Consider the following 19,442-nt stretch of genomic DNA (forward strand, 5'->3'; position numbering starts at 1 on the left):
CAGTGGGGAGCATGCCGGACGAAATTGAAATGGTGGAAATGACAAATGACTGCTTCCTAACACAATTTGTCAAGGCACCGACCTGAGGGGAGGCATGCCTTGATTTAGTCTTTTCAGATAATGAAGACAGAATAACTAAAACAGAGGTCAGAGAACCATTGGCACTCAGACAACATGGTCTCATTTGAAGTGATTTTTAAAACCCAAAAAGTAATGAGTAATGCTAAGGTTTACAATTAAAAAAGCAAACTATGAAGGTATGAAACAGAGACTAACAGAAGTAGATTGGAGTAAAATAGAGGGGGCTAAAACCAATTCCAAAATGTTTTTCCAATATATAACATGCAACAGAACATTCAAAGAGGAGGTTAAATGTCTAAGAGACACAAATGGCAAAATCATAGATGAAGAAAAAAAATAGCAAATATATTAAATTATTACTTTTCACAGGTTTTTACAAAGGAAGACACGGACAACATGCCCCACATGTCGACCTGTTCCTATCCAGTTCTAAATAACTTTAGTATAACGGAGGCAAAAGTGTTAAAGGGACTAGGAGCTCTTAAAATAAACAAATCCCCTGGGCCAGATGAGACCCTCCCAATAGTACTCAAAGAAATGAAAGAAGTTATTTACAAACCGCTAACCAAGATCATGCAACAGTCTCTTGACACAGGTTGTACCGGCAGACTGGAATATTGCAAACATAATACCGAACCACAAAAAGGGAGACAAAATCGAACCAGGTAACTACAGACCAATAAGCCTGACTTCTATAATATGTAAACTTATGGAAATTATAATAAGATTCAAAATGGAAAATTACCTATATGGTAATACTATCCTGGGAGACAGTCAGCATGGTTTCAGGAAAGGGAGATCATGTCTAACTAACCTGCTTGATTTTTTTGAGGATGCAACATCAACAATGGATAATCGCAACGCATATGACATGGTTTATTTAGATTTCCAGAAAGCTTTTGACAAAGTCCCGCATAAAAGATTAATTCTCAAACTGAACGCAGTAGGGATTCAAGGAAATGCATGCACATGGATTAGGGAGTGGTTAACATGTAGAAAATAAAAGTACTGATTAGAGGAGAAACCTCAAAATGGAGCGAGGTAACCAGTGGTGTACCACATGGATCAGTATTAGGTCCTCTGCTATTCCTAATCTACATTAATGATTTAGATGAGGTATAGTAAGCAAACTTGTTAAATTTGCAGACGACACAAAAATAGAAGGAGTGGCAAACACTGTTGCAGCAGCAAATGATCAAGACAGCATTCAGAACTGGGCAGACACATGGCAAATGACATTTAATAGAGAAAAGTGTAAAGTACTGCACGCAGGCAATAAAAATGTGCATTATAAATATCATATGGGTGATACTGAAATTGAAGAAGGAATTTATGAAAAAGATCTAGGAGTTTATGTTGACTCAGAAATGTCTTCATCTAGACAATGTGGGGAAGCTATAAAAAAGGCTAACAAAATGCATGGCTATATTGTGAAAAGTGTTGAATTTAAATCAAGGGAAGTAATGTTAAAACTTTACAATGCATTAGTAAGACCTCACCTAGAATATTGTGTTCAGTTCTGGTCACCTCGTTACAAAAAGGATATTGCTGCTCTAGAAAGAGTGCAAAGAAGAGCAACCAGAATTATCCCAGGTTTAAAAGGCATGTCGTATGCAGACAGGCTAAAATAATTGAATCTATTCAGTCTTGAACAAAGAAGACTATGCGGCGATCTGATTCAAGCATTCAAAATTCTAAAAGGTATAGACAATGTCGACCCAGGGGACTTTTTTGACCTGAAACAAGAAACAAGGACCAGGGGTCACAAATGGAGATTAGATAAAGGGGCATTCAGAACAGAAGATAGGAGGCACTTTTTTACACAGAGGATTGTGAGGGTCTGGAACCAACTCCCCAGTAATGTTGTTGCTGACACCCTGGGATCCTTCAAGAAGCTGCTTGATGAGATTCTGGGATCAATAAGCTACTAACAAATAACGAGCAAGATGGGCTGAATGGCCTCCTCTCGTTTGTAAACTTTATTATGTTCTTATGTTCTTATGATGAAAGGGTTAAATCCTCGAACCTCGAATTGTTTTGCTTTGCTGTTGTTCAGTTTTGTTAACTGTTTTATTGTTTAATTTAATTTGCTGATTGTTTGTTAATTATTTGCGGGGGGATATTTAAGAGAGGCAGCGAGTATAGTCGTGGCTGCTGAGTAGAAGGAGGCGGAAGATAGGTGCTCTGCTTCCGAGCAGTCTTTAATAATAGTAAGTGCTGTGATAAGCATGTGTGTGTTTTGGGTAAAGGTGCAGGTAAACGGCTTAGCCGTCCTGCGTGTTAGTAAGAGAAAGAACCTGTTTAGTTAGCGCTCCAAATTGAGTTTTTTTGTTTTGTTTATTTGTGTGTTTATTAAAAAAATAGCGCAACCGCACTTAAAAAAATCAATTTCTGTTGTGCTGTGTCGTAATTTTAAAGGGGCACGAACCCGTGTGTGGCGTGATCTTTTACAATATATATATATATATATATATATATATATATATATATATATATATATATATATATATAGTAACACAGCAGGGATGGGGTTAAAATACTCCCTGCAGAAAACATGTATGCCTGCACGTTTTGTTAATTGTTTTATTGTTTTGTTAATTGTTTTATTAGTTAATAAAGACCTGCACCTGGCTGTTATTGTAAATTAGAGCCAGGTGCAGGATATAAAAGAGAAGCAGTCAGTCTGCTCGCGGCTGCTGTGTGAAGAGCCTGCTTGCGATTGTGCGCAGGCCTACAAGAAAAGGTAGTGTGAATCCTTTTTGTTGGTGTGTGCTGTGTACTTTTGTTTTTATTTATTTTGCAACAGGTAAACAGCTTAGCTGTCCTGTTTTAGTTTAGGTTCCTGATTTATGTTTAGTTAACGCTCAAAGAGAGCCAGGTGTTCATTTTTGGCTTTTGTTTTATTTTGCGTGTTTTTGTTTATTAAAAAAATAGCACGTCAGCACAGTGAAAATCCATTTCTCGTGTCCTGGGTCTATTTTAAAAGGGGCAAAGAACCCGAGTGGGTGTGGTTCTGTTACTATATATATATATATATATATATATATATATATATATATATATATATATATATATATATATATATAATTTATTTCTTAGCTGACGCCCTTATCCAGGGCGACTTACAATTGTTACAAGATATTACATCATTTTTACATACAATTACCCATTTATAAGTATATATATATATATATATATATATATATATATATATATATATATATATATATATATATATACTGAGTGTACAAAACATTAGGAACACCTGCTCTTTCCATGAAATAGACTGACGAGGTGAATCCAGGTGAAAGCTATGATCCCTTATTGATGTAACCTGTTAAATCCACTTCAATCAGTGTAGATGAAGAGGAGACAGGTTAAAGAAGGATTTTTAAGCCTTGACACAATTGAGACAAGGATTGTGTATGTGTGCCATTCAGAGGGTAAATGGGCAAGACAAAAGATTTAAGTGCCTTTGAACGGGGTATGGTAGTAGGTGCCAGGCGTGCCGGTTTGAGTGTGTCAAGAACTGCAACGCTGCAGGGTTTTTCACGCTCAACAGTTTCCCATGTGTATCAAGGATGGTGCACCAACCAAAGGACATCCAGCCAACGGCAGTGGTCGAAAACGGCTCATTGATGAAAGAGGCCAAAGGAAGCTGACACGAATTGTGCAGAGCAACAGATGGGCTACATTTAGTCAACTGACAGTCCAGTACAACATTGGTGCCGAAAGACCCATAAGAATGCACAACTTATCGTACATTGACACGAATGGGGTATGGCAGCTGACGACCTAACAGAGTTCTACTTCTTTCAGCAAAACACAAGAAACTGCAGTTGCAGTGGGCTAAGGAACAAAAACACTGGACACTGGAGGATTGGAAAAACATTGGCTGGTCTGATGAATCCCGGTTCCTGCTGTTTCACGCTGATGGGAGGACTAGGGTATGGAGAAAACCACAAGAGAACATGCATCCATCATGCCACGTGTCAACATTGCAGGCTGGTGGTGGTGGTGTGATGGTGTGGGGTATGTTTTCATGGCACACATTGGGCCCCTTGATAAAAGTGGAGCAACGTTTGAATGCCACAGGATATCTGAACATAATTGCCAATCAGGTGCATCCCTTCATGGCAGCAGTGTATCCATCTGCTAATGGATTTTTTCAGCAGGATAATGCCCCATGCCACAAGGCTAGGATTGTCCAGGAATGGTTCCACTAACATGACAGTGAATTTAGCTTACTGCAGTGGCCTGCCCAGTCACCAGATCTCAATCCAATTGAGCACAACCATAACGAATGGGAAAAAAGACAGCAACTCCCGTTATAGTCAAGTCCATACCCACACAGAGTTCTCAATAAAAGCAAGTCTTTATTTCATATCTTTAAAACTTCACAGAAAACATGACTAACGCGTTTTGACCCATAGGTCTTCTTCAGAGCATCGAAACGGGTTAGTCAACTATATTTACATTGTTGTTCTTACACTTAACTGTATTGTAATACTTCGTAACTATATTTCCATTGTTGTTCTTGCACTTAATCGTATTGTAATACTTTGTAACTATATTTCCATAATTGCTCTTGCACTTAATCGTATTGTAATACTTTGTAACCACTGTAAGTCATCTTGGAACTGCTAAGCAAATAAATATGAATAACAATAATATATATATATATATATATATATATATATATATATATATATATATATATATATATATATATATTATTTTTTTAAATATAAGCTTTAACACTGGGAAGCACTTTTAAAATCCAGGACATTTATATCTTAACTGGGAAACAATCCTAAAATTGGGGCTCCCATTCCGTAGAGGAGCGCTGGCATGTATCGTGAGGAGAGAGGTTAAACTCCCAAGATCTGAAAGGGGGTGGGGGGTCTGCTGGATCTCATTCCAACTCAATGAAGCATTCAAATGAATGTCTCATTGATTCATCTACTTCATTGAGAGACCATTTTTCTTTTTTTTAATTTGGTGCTTTTGGGGGGCTCCCGAGTGGTGGATCCAGTAAAGGCGCTTCACCCAGAAGTTCAGGTTGCGCCCTGTAGCCTGGAGATCGCTGGTTCAAATCCGGAATATGCCATCGCAGACTGCCGTGAGCTCCCAGGGGGTGCTCAATTGGCGGTGGCTGCCTGGACGAGGAGGGTTGAAGTTGGCTGTAGGAGATTTTTGTGTATATATATATATATATATATATATATATATATATATATATATATATATATATATTGTGATAAAGTGTGGGGTAAAGTGATGGAGGGCAGGTACATAGGACCACACGTAATACAGGGTCTTATCCAGGTTGCGGCTGCACAACAAGAAGCCACTTGTGCACAGCAGGAAGCTACACGAGTACAGCAGGAGACCAATCAAGTCCTCCGAGATGAGCAGCAGCAGATTACGCAAAGACTGCAGTGCGAACTACAAACTTTGACCGAAAAACTTAACATGATTACCAGTGGTGGACAGGGGGCGTCTCGTCCAATCCAGGCCAATCATTATTTGCAAAAAATGACAAGCACTGATGACGTGGAGGTGTACCTGAAGATATTTGAGCTTACGGCAGAGAGAGAGAATTGGCCAGAAAACCAATGGGCAGATCTGGTGGCCCCTTTTCTGAATGGAGATGCTCAAAAGGCCTCCTATGATTTGGAAGCTAGGCAGGCGGGCGACTAAAATCTGCTGAAAACAGAGATACTGGCCCGACATGGAGTCACGCCGGCGATTCCACAGCTGGGGGTTTCAGTTGGATAAACCACCCCGCTCACAAATGTACGACCTAATACACCTCTCCCGGAAATGGCTGAAACCAGAGGTCAACTCAGCAGCAGAGGTTGTGCAACTGGTTGTGAAGGATCGTTTTTTGAGAGGTCTACCACCTGCCTTAAGGAGGTGGGTCGGACAGGGAGACCCCACCAATGCTGACCAGCTGGTTGCCCTAGTAGAGCGATACCTGGCCACTAATGAGTTGGTACGACCTGCCCCACATGAACGGCCCCAGAACCTGAAGGCCCGGAGCCTCGTCGGAACTGGTAAGACTGTTCCTGGGTCAGGGGGGATAGACCAGCCATTGGCTGCGAAGGGACTTGGAGACACTGGGGACATTAAACCAGGTCCGGAGACTGTAAGACCTGGAGGAAAAATCACGGTGAATCATAATAAGTTTATTCTTTGTTTTCGTTGCCAAGAGTTGGGGCTTATCGCTGCCCAGTGCCCGGGTAGTGATGAACCCATGCAATGTAATGTGGGGGAAAAAATAACCGGGGTTAACTTGTCCTATTGTAAGGTGGTCACTGGATTAACCAGGGTTCAAGTAGATGACAAGCATTTGTGCACGGTATCGACAGACGGGAATAAGGTTAAAGCTCTACTCGATTCAGGGAGCATGGTTACGCTAGTCTCCACCCATTTAGTGGAGGCAAATAGATTGGAACAGACTCATAGTGTCAGTATTACCTGTATACACGGGGACACTCACCAATATCCTACAGCCAACCTTTGCATTGACTCTAGTGGTGGCCCCGTCAGCTGTAGGGTAGGGATGGTTGCTAGATTACCCTATGAGGTAATACTGGGACGTGACTTTCCCAATTTTTTAACTTATGGGACCCAACTGGCAAATTGGACATGCCAGAAAACAAAATGATAGCCGCAAGTGAGGCACAGAGGGAGGAGCTAGCAGCCTTATTTCCATTTTCAGATTCAGTTATAACTGAGGGAAACTCTGACAGTTGCCCGGAAAATGGGTATGACTGGGATATAAATAAAGTTCACCACAATCCGGTAGTAGTGATGGTAGGGGATGAACAGGGGCCAGGAAGTAGCTCCGGACCATCCTCTACCAATAACATAGAGTATGGAGAGTTAATTGGCTTGAACTTACCAAGGGTAAAATTCGGTACTGCTCAACTGAATGACCAAAACCTGCAGTTTGCTCGTGAGAATGTGGTAATGATAAATGGGGTGCCTGTAAACCCTGAAATACCGTTTACCTGCCCGTATTTTGAAATGAAAAACGATTTACTGTATCGTGTGGAAAAAAGGGGGTTGATGTGGTAGAACAATTACTGGTTCCACAGGACTTTAGAAGGACAGTATTGGATTTAGCGCATGATCACATATTGGGGGGACACTTGGGCATTGAGAAAACAAAGGATAGGGTCACAGCTAGGTTTTATTGGCCGGGCCTTCATGCAGAGATTGAAAGGCACTGCACCGGGTGTCCAGTTTGCCAGGAACAAGCGCCAGTTAAAAGGTTTAGAAGCCCACTAATTCCACTACCTATTATTGAAACACCGTTTGAGAGGATTGCTATGGATTTAGTGGGAACCCTGGAGAAGTCCGCTAGCTTCTTTGGGTTTCTCACCGTTTGAGCTGTTATATGGGAGACATCCACAAGGATCGTGTGTTGGTTCTGGTACCACAGTAGATAGTAAGTTCCTGGCTAAGTGACATGGGACGTATGAGGTTGTGGAACAAGTAGGACCAGTAAATTACAAAGTTAGTCAGCCAGGTAGAAGGAAACCTGAACATATTTATCATGTAAATCTTTTGAAAGCGTGGAGGGACAGAGATGCACTGGGTGCCATGGGAACAGCTATCATCTCTGACAGTAATTCAGCAGAGCCAGCTGTCAAAATAGGGGAAACACTGTCAGCTGAATAGCAACGGGAAGTCCAGAAATTTATAGCGAAGAACAGAATGGTGTTTTCAGAACTACTGACTTATCCAACATGACTTTATAACCAAGCCAGGTCAAAGAGTTAATGTAAAGCCCTATCAGGTACCTGAAGCCAGGAGAGTAGTCATTAAAAATGAAGTACAAAGAATGTTAGATTTACGGGCAATAGAAGAGTCAAACAGCAAATGGGCTAGCCCGATTGTGTTAATCACAAAACCAGATGGGTCAATTCGATTCTGCAGTGATTACAGAAAACTGAACAATGTCTCGAAGTTTGATGCCTATCCCATGCCACGGATTGACGAACTGGTGGATCGATTAGGTATGGCCAGGTTTTTAACAACTTTAGACTTAACTAAGGGATATTGGCAGGTTCCCCTATCCCTGCAGGCTAGGGAGAAAACTGCTTTTTGCACTCCAGAGGGCTTGTTTCAATACACCGTCATGCCTTTTGGGCTTCATGGGGCCCCTGCCACATTCCAAAGAATGATGGAAAAGATCCTAAAACCACACCGTAAGTATGTGGCCACATACCTACATGACGTGGCAATCCACACCACAGACTGGGCCACACACTTGGTTAGGGTACAGGCTGTACTGGACTCTGCGTGTAGCAGGGTTAACGGCAAACCCGGCGAAGTGCTCTATTGGCCTAGAAGAAGCCAAATATCTCGGTTACACCATTGGTTGGGGTTTAATAAAACCCCAAATAGGAAAAATAGCGATTCAGGCGATTCAGAAATGGCCAAGGCCAGTAAATAAGAGACAGGTACGGGCGTTTCTTGGTTTGACAGGATATTACAGGCGGTTCATGTCTAAATTTGATATGGTTGCTGCCCCTCTAACTGATCTAACCAGAGCCAGAGATCCAATCATTGTGAAATGGACCCCAGAGACAGAGGGGGCGTTTCAGCACTTAAAGATGCACTCTGTGAGCACCCGGTGTTAGTCACCCTGGACTTTACAAATGAATTTGTGGTACAGACGGATGCTTCCGAGGTGGGGGTAGGAGCGGTGTTGTCCCAAAAGATCAGAGGAGAAGGACACCTTGTTTTATTCCTTAGTAGGAAACTTACCTCCTCCTCAAAAAAAAATGCCATAGTGGAGAAAGAGTGTGTCACCATTAAATGGGTGTTAGACTCTCTGATGTACTATCTACTAGGGAAACACTTTAAATTGGTCACTGACCATGCTCCATTAACCTGGATGCATCAGAACAAGGAAAAAACGCTAGGGTGACTAGATGGTTTTTAAGTTTACAAGGCTTTAACTTTTCAATTGAACACAGGGCAGGGAAAGATCACGGGAATGCAGATGGTCTGGGGGGAGGATATGTGATAAAGTGTGGGGTAAAGTGATGGAGGGCAGGTACATAGAGCCATGCCTGGAAAGAAGCATATACCCTTTCTGACCACTGAGATAAGAAATGTAGTTCAGGGAGTTAATGGCAGTGGACTAAAAGATTACAAGAGAATGGGTTGCACCTGTGCTTAATTAATGATGAGTATTTAAACACCCTACCTGAGAGGTTCTGTGGCAATGTGGGGTTAATGTCTGTGAACAACAGAGGAGATTGGAGTGGCGGAAAATTAATAATGGTAATAACGACAACTATTGTAGGTTGTGTGTATCTGTTTGAGTTTGTTTTGGAAACCAGCAAGCAGCTTAGCTGCCTGGGTGACAGTTAGGGTAAACGGCTGTTGTATTAGTAAGTTCTCCAAAAAAGGAGATATTATAGAAGAGTTTTATTTTGTTTTGTAATTTTTGTTTAAAAAATTGGTGACTTTGTGTCCCTATGACAGGACACAGTAAAACTAATAAACACCTAGGGCCCGTCCTGTTTAGACCTTATTTCTGTTGTCTGAGTGTAATTGCAACACCACACTAGAGGACCGCTGTGAAAGACCTGCTGAGTACTCTGGTAAATAATACCCCACATTGCTACAATATATATATATATATATATATATATATATATATATATATATATATATATATATATATTGTGAGACAGCAGGGAGGGGGTTAAAACCTCTCTGCAGGAAAAACATGTGCGGAAGGCACACTTTTGTGTTGTTTAATTGTTTGTGTTAATTGTTTAATTGTTTTATTGATTGATCATTACCTGCACCTGGCTACTATTGAAAATTGGAGCCAGGTGCAGGGTTTATAAGGAGAACAGTCAGTCTGCTCTTCGCCGCTGAGTAGAAGGAGGCAGAAGAGGTGCTCTGTCTCCGAGTAGCCAGAGAAAAAAAAGTAAGTGCGGTGTCAAACCTGTGTGTTGAAGTTTGTGGTTTTGGGAAGGACGGGAAAACAGCGTAGCTGTCCCGCGTTAGTCAGGGTGTTCCTGAGAGTTGAGTTAGTGCTCCAAGAGGAGTTAGGTGTTTATTTTGTGTATTTTGTTTGATTTTTTTGTTGATTAAAAATAGCGCACCAGCGCTTAAAAATCCATTTCATTGTTCTGGGTCGTATTTTTAAAGGGGCAACGAACCCGAGTGAGTTGTGCTTTGTCACATATGGTGGAGAATGCGGGCATCCCTACGACCCAGAAAATGGATTTTAAAGAATTAATTGCAATGATCAATCGCAACACCGCTGCTCAGAAAGAGCAGACAAAGAAGTGGAGACAGGAGTGGGGGCTACCGGATCCGGAGCCGACAGAGCTAGACCTGCTACTCCAAAAGTGGGAGCAAGCAAGAGGTACCCCGCTGACTCCAGCTCCAGAGCCCAGAGGGGAGGAGCCGCCGCTTCCAGAGCCCAGAGGGGAGGAGCCGCCGCTTCCGGAGCCCAGAGGGGAGGATCCGCCGCTTCCGGAGCCCAGAGGGGAGGAGCCGCCGCTTCCGGAGCCCAGAGGGGAGGAGCCGCCGCTTCCGGAGCCCAGAGGGGAGCAGCCGCCGCTTCCGGAGCCCAGAGGGGAGGAGGTGAAAAGCATGCCTCCACCACAGCCGCTCTCCCCGAGCACCCAGACGTCGCTGGGCTGCTGCCAGACGTCGCTGTTGCTCCCCCTGTTAGCTGCTTCGCTCCCCCTGGGTGATCGGACATCACTGCGCCAGTTCCCAGGGGAAGACCTGTGTCCACTGCGGCATCCTCCAGTGCCTCGGCCTACGCTTTGGTCGGCCCTGTTAGCCCGGTGGGGTCCCGTGTCGCCGGTTTGCGGTCCCTTCCTGGCAGCGCCGGAAGGACCGACCCATCCTCAAGCCCGCCCGTGGAAGAGGGCGGCAATGGACATTGCTGGACTTGAGGCTGGGTGGTCTTTTAAGGGTGGAGGGAGGTGGCCGTGGTATGGCCGGTGTCTTGAAAAGACATGGGGGGGGGGGGGTGTGTGAGACAGCAGGGAGGGGGTTAAAACCTCTCTGCAGGAAAAACATGTGCGGAAGGCACACTTTTGTGTTGTTTAATTGTTTGTGTTAATTGTTTAATTGTTTTATTGATTGATCATTACCTGCACCTGGCTACTATTGAAAATTGGAGCCAGGTGCAGGGTTTATAAGGAGAACAGTCAGTCTGCTCTACGCTGCTGAGTAGAAGGAGGCAGAAGAGGTGCTCTGTCTCCGAGTAGCCAGAGAGACAAAAGTAAGTGCGGTGTCAAACCTGTGTGTTGAAGTTTGTGGTTTTGGGAAGGACAGGAAAACAGCGTAGCTGTCCCGCGTTAGTCAGGGTGTTTCTGAGAGTTGAGTTAGTGCTCCAAGAGGAGTTAGGTGTTTATTTTGTGTATTTTGTTTGATTTTCTTGTTTATTAAAAATAGCGCACCAGCTCTTAAAAATCCATTTCATTGTTCTGGGTCGTATTTTTGAAGGGGCAACGAACCCGAGTGAGTTGTGCTTTGTCACAATATATATATATGTATATATATATATATATATATATATATATATATATATATATATATATATATATATATATATATATATATATATTGTGAACTGGTGAAGTCCACGTAAGTATGAGATGTGTACGTAGTGCCTGTTTTGGTGCAGAAGAACGTGACAGAGACCCAGGTCCAAGGAGATTTCGGTTTTAATGATTTTCCTTTTCCTCTTATATTCTACAAATGAACACACAGAAGTTCCAATTATCAAGACAAATAATAACACAACTCAAATAAACACAGTCCAGGACTTTTTGTGGAACGAAACCCTCAGGTAAGAGATGGCTTGCTGTATCCAAGTTTCTTTGTTGGTGGCTTGGTATTGTGGCTTCTTTCTCTTTTCCAGGTTGTCGCGGACATCCACCAGATGGCGCTGTGGAGTTGTGGTAGTCCCCGTCCTACTCACAGGTTTGTAATCCCGACGGCCCCGGAAGCCTGTTTGCGGTATAGTGCGGCCACAACACCCGGCCAACCTTTCGTAAAGGTAAGTAATAACACTGCTGTGTAGAATAGAATTAATACAGGTGAAAAACAGTGAGCACTTGAGCGTTCTCTAACTCTCGCCTCTCTTTTGTTGCAGGTTCCACTGTTCCCCGGACATACAATAAAGTTGTTTTCATTTAAATCACCCTTTCTGTGTCCCTGCGTAATTTGTACACAACTCTTCCAGCCGAACACAGTTCTCCTGGGTTAACCACTTGCCCAGTTCGTGGGCTTTTGATACAGTCTTTAAGCACTCTGTTTACATACACACAAGTCCCGTACTTCCATATCAACAGTACAACACAGCGTACTCACTCTACAGCGGTCAGTGTTCTCTGAGTTGCTCCGATGCAGGGAAGCCTGTAGTCCGCCGTGTTGTTTCCAAGGTAAAACCACCGTCCACAGTCCCGCTGTCGAAACAATGATTGTCTCCGACTGGTGACAAAGGTAGTCCGCAAGGTTGCTTCAATGGAATGTCCCACTACGCTGTACCGTTTTAGAAACGAGTGCTACAATTGTATTCCTCTGATTTACCACTGGTTAATTTCCCAATTTCGCTCCCAATGCCGCTGCCCACTTTCGTCTGGGTTAGGTACTCTCCCGTCCCACGGCTCGTGTGTGCACCTGTTCTCGCTCACCCCTCTAGCTGATTCCCGCAGCTTTTTAAAGCTACCGCTGTTACCCGTCATGCACGGTATGTTTGCCCCGTTGTTGGGAATTGTAGTTCCTAGTCGTTCTGTGTCTCTAACCCCTTTGACACTCTTAATTTCACAATATATATATATATATATATATATATATATATATATATTGTAACACAGCAGTATCCTCCCTGCATAAAACATTTGCGTATGCACATTCTGTTTAATTTATTTTATTGTTAATTATCCCCTGCACCTGGTGGTGCAGTCAGTCTGCACTGGACTGCTGAGTAGAAGGAGACAGAAGGTGTGCTCTGTTTCCGAGCAGTCAAAAGAAAAGTAAGTGCTGTGATTTGTGTTTGTTTGGCAGGTAAATGGCTTAGCCGTCCTGCGACCTACTCAGGAACCTGCCTGTGTAGTCAGTGCTCCAACACGGAGTTAGGATTTTGTTTGTTTATTTCCTTTTGTGTATTAAAAATAGCGCGTCAGCGCTTAAACTCCATTTCTTGTGTCCTGGGTCTGCTTTAAAAGGAGCAAACAAACAACCGTGAGTGCCAGCCAGTTACATATGGTGGCAGCATGTGTGGGCACCCCTAAAGACCCAGAAGGAATGGAAAGCCTAGAAGAGTTGATCGCCAGGATCAACAAAAACACGACGGAGCAAGAAACAAACAACCGCCGACTACAGGAGGAGATTGAGAAGCAGGGGAGCTGGGGTTGCCCCTGTTAGAAATAAAAGAACGGGAGCCAACAGAGCTGGAGCTGCTGCTCCAAAAGTGGAAGCTGGCAAGAGAAGCCCAGCAGTCTCCTGTACCAGAGGAGCTGGTGCTGAGTCAAGGGCAGGAGGAGGAGGAGTCCATCCCGAAGCCAGAGGAAGTGGAGCCGTCTCTGGAGCCACCGGCTGCAATCAAGGGAGAGGAGGTGCTGTCTCCCGAGCCAGAGGAGGTGGTGAGTGCACCTCCACCACAGCTCCAGCCCCCAGCCCCGAAGCTTGTCCGGTGCTGGTCAGTGCAGTCCCTTGCCCCTTGCTCCTGGACACCCTGCTGGTCTGCCTAGACCTCGCTGCGCTTGACCTGGAGCCCAGGATTCTGCACCATCGGCTACAGCTCTGCCCCCGGTTCCCTACTCAGCTCTCCCCGAGCACCCAGACATCGCTGGGCTGCTGCCAGACATCGCTGGTGCTCCCCCTGTTCCCTGCTTCGCTCCCCCTGGGTGATCAGACATCGCTACGCCGGTCCCCAGGTGAAGACCTCTGCCCGCTGCTGCATCCTCCTGTTCCCCGGCCGTTGCTTCAGTCGCCCCTGTCTTCCCGATGGGGTACCATGTCACCGGTTCACAGTCCCTCCCTGGAAGCGCCGAAAATAAAATAAAATATTTGAACAAAAACACTTTGCTAACAGAGCAAAAACAAAAACAAATCTCGAACACAAAACAATAAATATCATCCAGGTCAGGCTGGGCACATCACCTTCACTGTTCCTTCTATTTTAAATTTCACTCTCGCTCTTCGCTCGCTCTCGTTCCTCCTCTGAATACCCACACCGAGCTGGGAAAACTTCAAGCTTATATACAGATGACCATCTCCCGATTAGCAACAATTAATTAACTCGGGAGATGGTCACCTTCTGCACGAGGTTTTTAATGTGGATGGGGCTTCCCACCCATGCTGCTAAACAAAACATTCAGCTACAATAACAAAACATGACTCTGCCGTCATTTATAAATAAACCATAAAAATACAAATACAAAACAATACACTGCACAGGGGCAGAGGGGTACCCCGTTCTAAAAATAAATACTAAATCAAAACAAAACAATAACATGGCAGACGGCACCTCGCTCATCCACTTAAAAAAGCATGTTATAGCAGGGCTTTGCCCTGCCCCCTTTTAATAATGTGCAGGACTCTCTACCGCCCTGCTACATACTGTAAAAGAGTGGTAGTGTGGTGCTGCTGGACACCGGTATTTTCTCTTCACAGACTGGAGTGAACACGTCACTGATTCAGGTGAATACTTTTATTTACGATATTTATAACAAAACACACTTATGAGCAGCAGTGTGGAGTAGTTGGGCAGCAATGTGGAGTAGTGGTTAGGGCTCTGGACTCTTGACCGGAGGGTTGTGGGTTCAATCCCCAGTGGGGGACACTGCTGTTGTACCCTTGAGCAAGGTACTTTACCTAGATTGCTCCAGTAAAAACCCAACTGTATAAATGGGTAATTGTATGTAAAAATAATGTGATATCTGTATAATGTGAAATAATGTATAATATGATATCTTGTAACAATTGTAAGTCATCCTGGATAAGGGCATCTGCTAAGAAATAAATAATAATAATAATAATAATAATAATAATAATAATAATAATAATAATAATAATAATAATTCAATTGTGCTTATTCACCTTGTACGGGCCACTAATTATCTCACTTCTTCTCCTCCCTCTGTGCTACTGTGAGATGACCAAGTGGTGACAGGCTTCGCCTGTAAGACGTCCCAAGTCCACAAGACAGGTAAGCTGGGTTTGGGCTCCCTCTGGAGGAGCACACCAGGAACACAGGTAAGTAAAAGCTGGGGCTCCCTCTGGTGGAGTGAGCCAGAAACACAGGTGAGTGGTGGTTGGGCTCCCTCTAGTGGAGTGAGCCAGGAACACAGGTAAGTACAGGTTGGGCTCCCTCTGGTGGAGTGAGCCAGGAACACAGGTGAGTAGTGGTTGGGCTCCCTCTGGTGGAGTGAGCCAGGAACACAGGTAAATACGGGTTGGGCTCCCTCTGGTGGAGTGAGCCAGGAACACAGGTGAGTAGAGGCTGGGCTCCCTCTGGTGGAGGCAGAAACAGCAGGCACTCTCCCTCTGCTGTTGGGTTACCTGGGCTGTGGACGCACCGACTCCCCTTTCTTGGGCTGTGGACACACCGACTTTCCCCTCTTAGGCTGTGGATGCAGAAAAGAACAGCGGCATCCTCTGCAAGAGGGTGCCTGGAAGACAACAAGGGAAAATCCACGATATGCAGCAGTGATCCGACTACAGCCAGGTTTCCGACCACCTACAAATGAAGCTGAATCTCTACTTAACAGCAACAACATGTCACTTTGTCTTCCTGCCGTTACTGTATGAAAAGCCAGGTAGAAACAGTAATAATAAAAATTATTCCAATACCACGGTCTTTTGTTTGGTAGTTTCCTTGAAATATACGCCCTTCCTGCTTATAAGTGAAACACTGCTCCAGCAGCAGCAGCCTGTAATCCAACCGGGTTAAGCCAGTCCTGGTCCTGTAAATCACCCTTGATGTGTAATCGCTGCTCCTGAAGCTGGAAACCACACAGTGTTTTAACCAGTCCCGCTCATATAAACAACACACTTGGTCAAAATATCGCTGCTCCTGCAGCTGGCAAACAAACAGTGTTAATACCGTGACTGCGCCACACAAGTACCTCGGCTAACCCCCCAGGTCTCCTAGTAGACGTGGCGTATTCAACGGAACACAGTATTACAGTTCAATCCACACTGCGAAACAAAACCAAACAATTCAAAACAAAACTCTGCCTCACCAAAAGGTAAAAACGCTCTATACTAGACTTTCACAAAATAGCTACGATTGAAACGAAACGCACTTACTAACTCTTTCCCAAGACACAGGAATACCTCTCCAAGGCTTGCACAAGCAGGACAACTGGGCGGAGTTCCCCACAATCACTCAAGCCCTGATTTTTCTGCCCTGCTTTCTTTTAAACTGCCTAACCCCGCCTTTCCAATCAATATTGAGATTTCTGGGTTGTGTAGTTTTTCCCCAGTGACGCCATTTCTTAAAGGTGCCACCGCTCCTTCTTCACACATCCCTCCCCTCAGCTCTAACCTATCGGTTTGAGTGGCCCAATTAACCCCATGCATCCTTCATAGCCCATCTGCATTTGCATTCTTTGATCTGCTCCTATGCTCTATCTTAAAGTTATATGGTTGTAGTGCGGGGGCGCCATGTAGACTAAATGGCATTACTTTATACTGGAACAATCCTAAAGGTGTGGCAAATGCCATCTTTTCCCGTGATTCCTGGCTAAGAGGGATTTGCCAATACCCTTTCGTGAGGGCTAGGGTTGTTAAGTATTTCGCTGATCCTAGTCTTTCTATTAACTCATCTACCTGTGGCGTCGGATATGAGAAACTTGGAGACTTGGTTCAATTGGCGAAAATCATTACAAAACCGCCAAGTTCCATTGGGTTTGGCCACCATCACGATCGGACTGTTCCAAGGACTCGAGGACTCCTCGATTATGCCCAGTCTTTTCATGGCTTCAACCTCGCGAACAACTTCATCCCATTGGTCCTCCAGGATCCTGTAGGACCTAACCCGGACACACACCCATGTTCTAAAACTGCAGTCCTTCCTGGTACTGGAGAAAAGACATCCTGATTATCCAGCACCAATTGATGTACTTCTTGTGTTTGTTTTGGTGTGAGTGAGGGGCTAATATTAACGGACCGTGTTGCTAGAGGAGGTCCTCCCTCTTTACGCAGTGCCACTATTGCTACTAATGCCTCCCACTCTACCCAAGGCTTGAGGAGGTTAATGTGGTACACTTGCTCCTTCTTCCATTTGTCTGGCTGTCGTACCTTATAATTTACTTCCCCCACGGATTCCACTATCTCGTATGGGCCTTGCCACTTTGTAAATAATTTACTCTCTCGGGTTGGCACAAAGACCATAACACTATCCCCAGGGTTGAACTGACGTCAAGTCGCCGACTTATTATATTGCCTGGCTTGGTGAGCTTGAGCTTCTGTCATGTGGGCCCTCACTATGGGGGTTACTTTCTCTATTCGGTCTTGTATCCGTAAAATATAATCCACTACATTTCGGCCTGAGGATTTTTGAGCCTCCCAAGTCTCCTTGGCTATATCTAGGATTCCCCGTGGTTGTCTCCCATACAATAGCTCGAACGGGGAGAAACCCATCCCATCCTTGCTAGCTACCTTCCTTAACATCGACTTCAGGGTCTTATTAAATCTCTCTACGAGCCCATTAGTCTGAGGGTGTGTCACACGGCTGGCTGAGTGGTGACGTCAGAACCAGGAAATGAATACACAGAGACAGGACAGATGAGATGAAATGATGAAAACGCTGTTGCGCGGTTTATTATAAATAAAAGGTTTAAACAAACAAAAGACAGGACACGGCACTTTATGCCAAAATAAATAGACAAACAAAACGGACTAACACTTAACAAACGGTGCACGGACAGACACACAAACAAACACGATGAGTCTATAAACAAACAAGTATCGTGCCTCTTGCACGCAATAGCAATTGTTAATATTTCTCCTTCTCTCTCTCCCGTTCTCCACTCACCGAACACACAACCCCGAGTGAGTAAAACGTGCATCTATATATACTGTTGTACCGGGATTCAATTACCAATTAATTATTCATTTGAATCCCAGCACGTGATTTAATTATGTGCAACCTCGTGCTCACATATTAAATACTTTAAATGCACGTGAAGTGATGTGCCATCCTCGTGCCTAAATACAATTCTACATCTTAAATAACTCGTGCTGCACACACCCATTTATATCCCGTGCAGCCATCTCTACACACCAACATTAACACATGCAACATATAACATATAACACAGAAATGCACACAGGGGCGGGGCACATTGCCACAGGGTCTTAGCAAAACGTAATAGTAAGGGGGTGGCTACACAGTGTAGCGAGAGGGAAATGTGTGTAGAAACAGGGGAAGTAGTAATCGAAAACCCAAGGGAAGGGTCCTGGGAAGAGTGCCCCCAACTCCCGAGTGAAGGATTTGCTTACAACGGATTCTGAGAAGGTTCTATTGGGTAGGTGTAGGGTTGGTCGAGTGATCTTATGGTGTAGTGCAGAACGGCAGAAAAAGGTAGACAGACAAGTTGAGTCGATAGAGGATTTGTCCAAACTTTATTTGGAATAAAGTGGCCCAGTGCAACAAACAAACTCCACCAAAAATAACTAACTTATTTAGTTTTCTTTAACATACAAAAAAAAAATAGTTAAACAAACCAAACTTCTTTTAGTAGGCTAAAACTATTACCTCCAGCATTATACGCTGTACCTGATACCAGCTATATCCCCCCCTCTCTCCAAATGAATCCCTTTATAGAGCCACCCATCTGTAACTCCTCCCCTGGGACTCAACCAAGATTACTAAAACCCCATTCATAAGTTACCATACAAAATATACTTTATCATTAAATATCAATAACTAGTATAAACATTAAAATTCAAATCTTGCAGAAATTATTGCCCAAACCCCTAACTGAATAGCATGTGGCTTAGTTTAAATAATAACTACTCCCCCCTGCTACTACTGGGTGCATCCAAGGGTCCGGCTATTAACAGCAATACGGTAAATAAAACTCAAAGTGCCCGCATTACATCACTTTTGGTAACCCGAAGTTATATTAGTCTCCGCCCACAAAATGGCGCCTTCTATCTCCACCCTCCTGCTGAATGGTAAGTATTTCTAATCTTTTTTTTTCTTTAAGTTACTCTTTATTAAAATAGTTAATTTTAAAACACCACAACAATCCTCCGTGCAACTAACAGCAAGAAAATATGTGCAAATATACCGTACATTTATTTACACTTTGGGCGTGCTAATGCTGATCGCACAGCAAGCG

The sequence above is a fragment of the Acipenser ruthenus genome, chromosome 24, assembly GCF_902713425.1.
Source record: "Acipenser ruthenus chromosome 24, fAciRut3.2 maternal haplotype, whole genome shotgun sequence".
In the NCBI taxonomy this organism is placed as follows: domain Eukaryota; kingdom Metazoa; phylum Chordata; class Actinopteri; order Acipenseriformes; family Acipenseridae; genus Acipenser; species Acipenser ruthenus.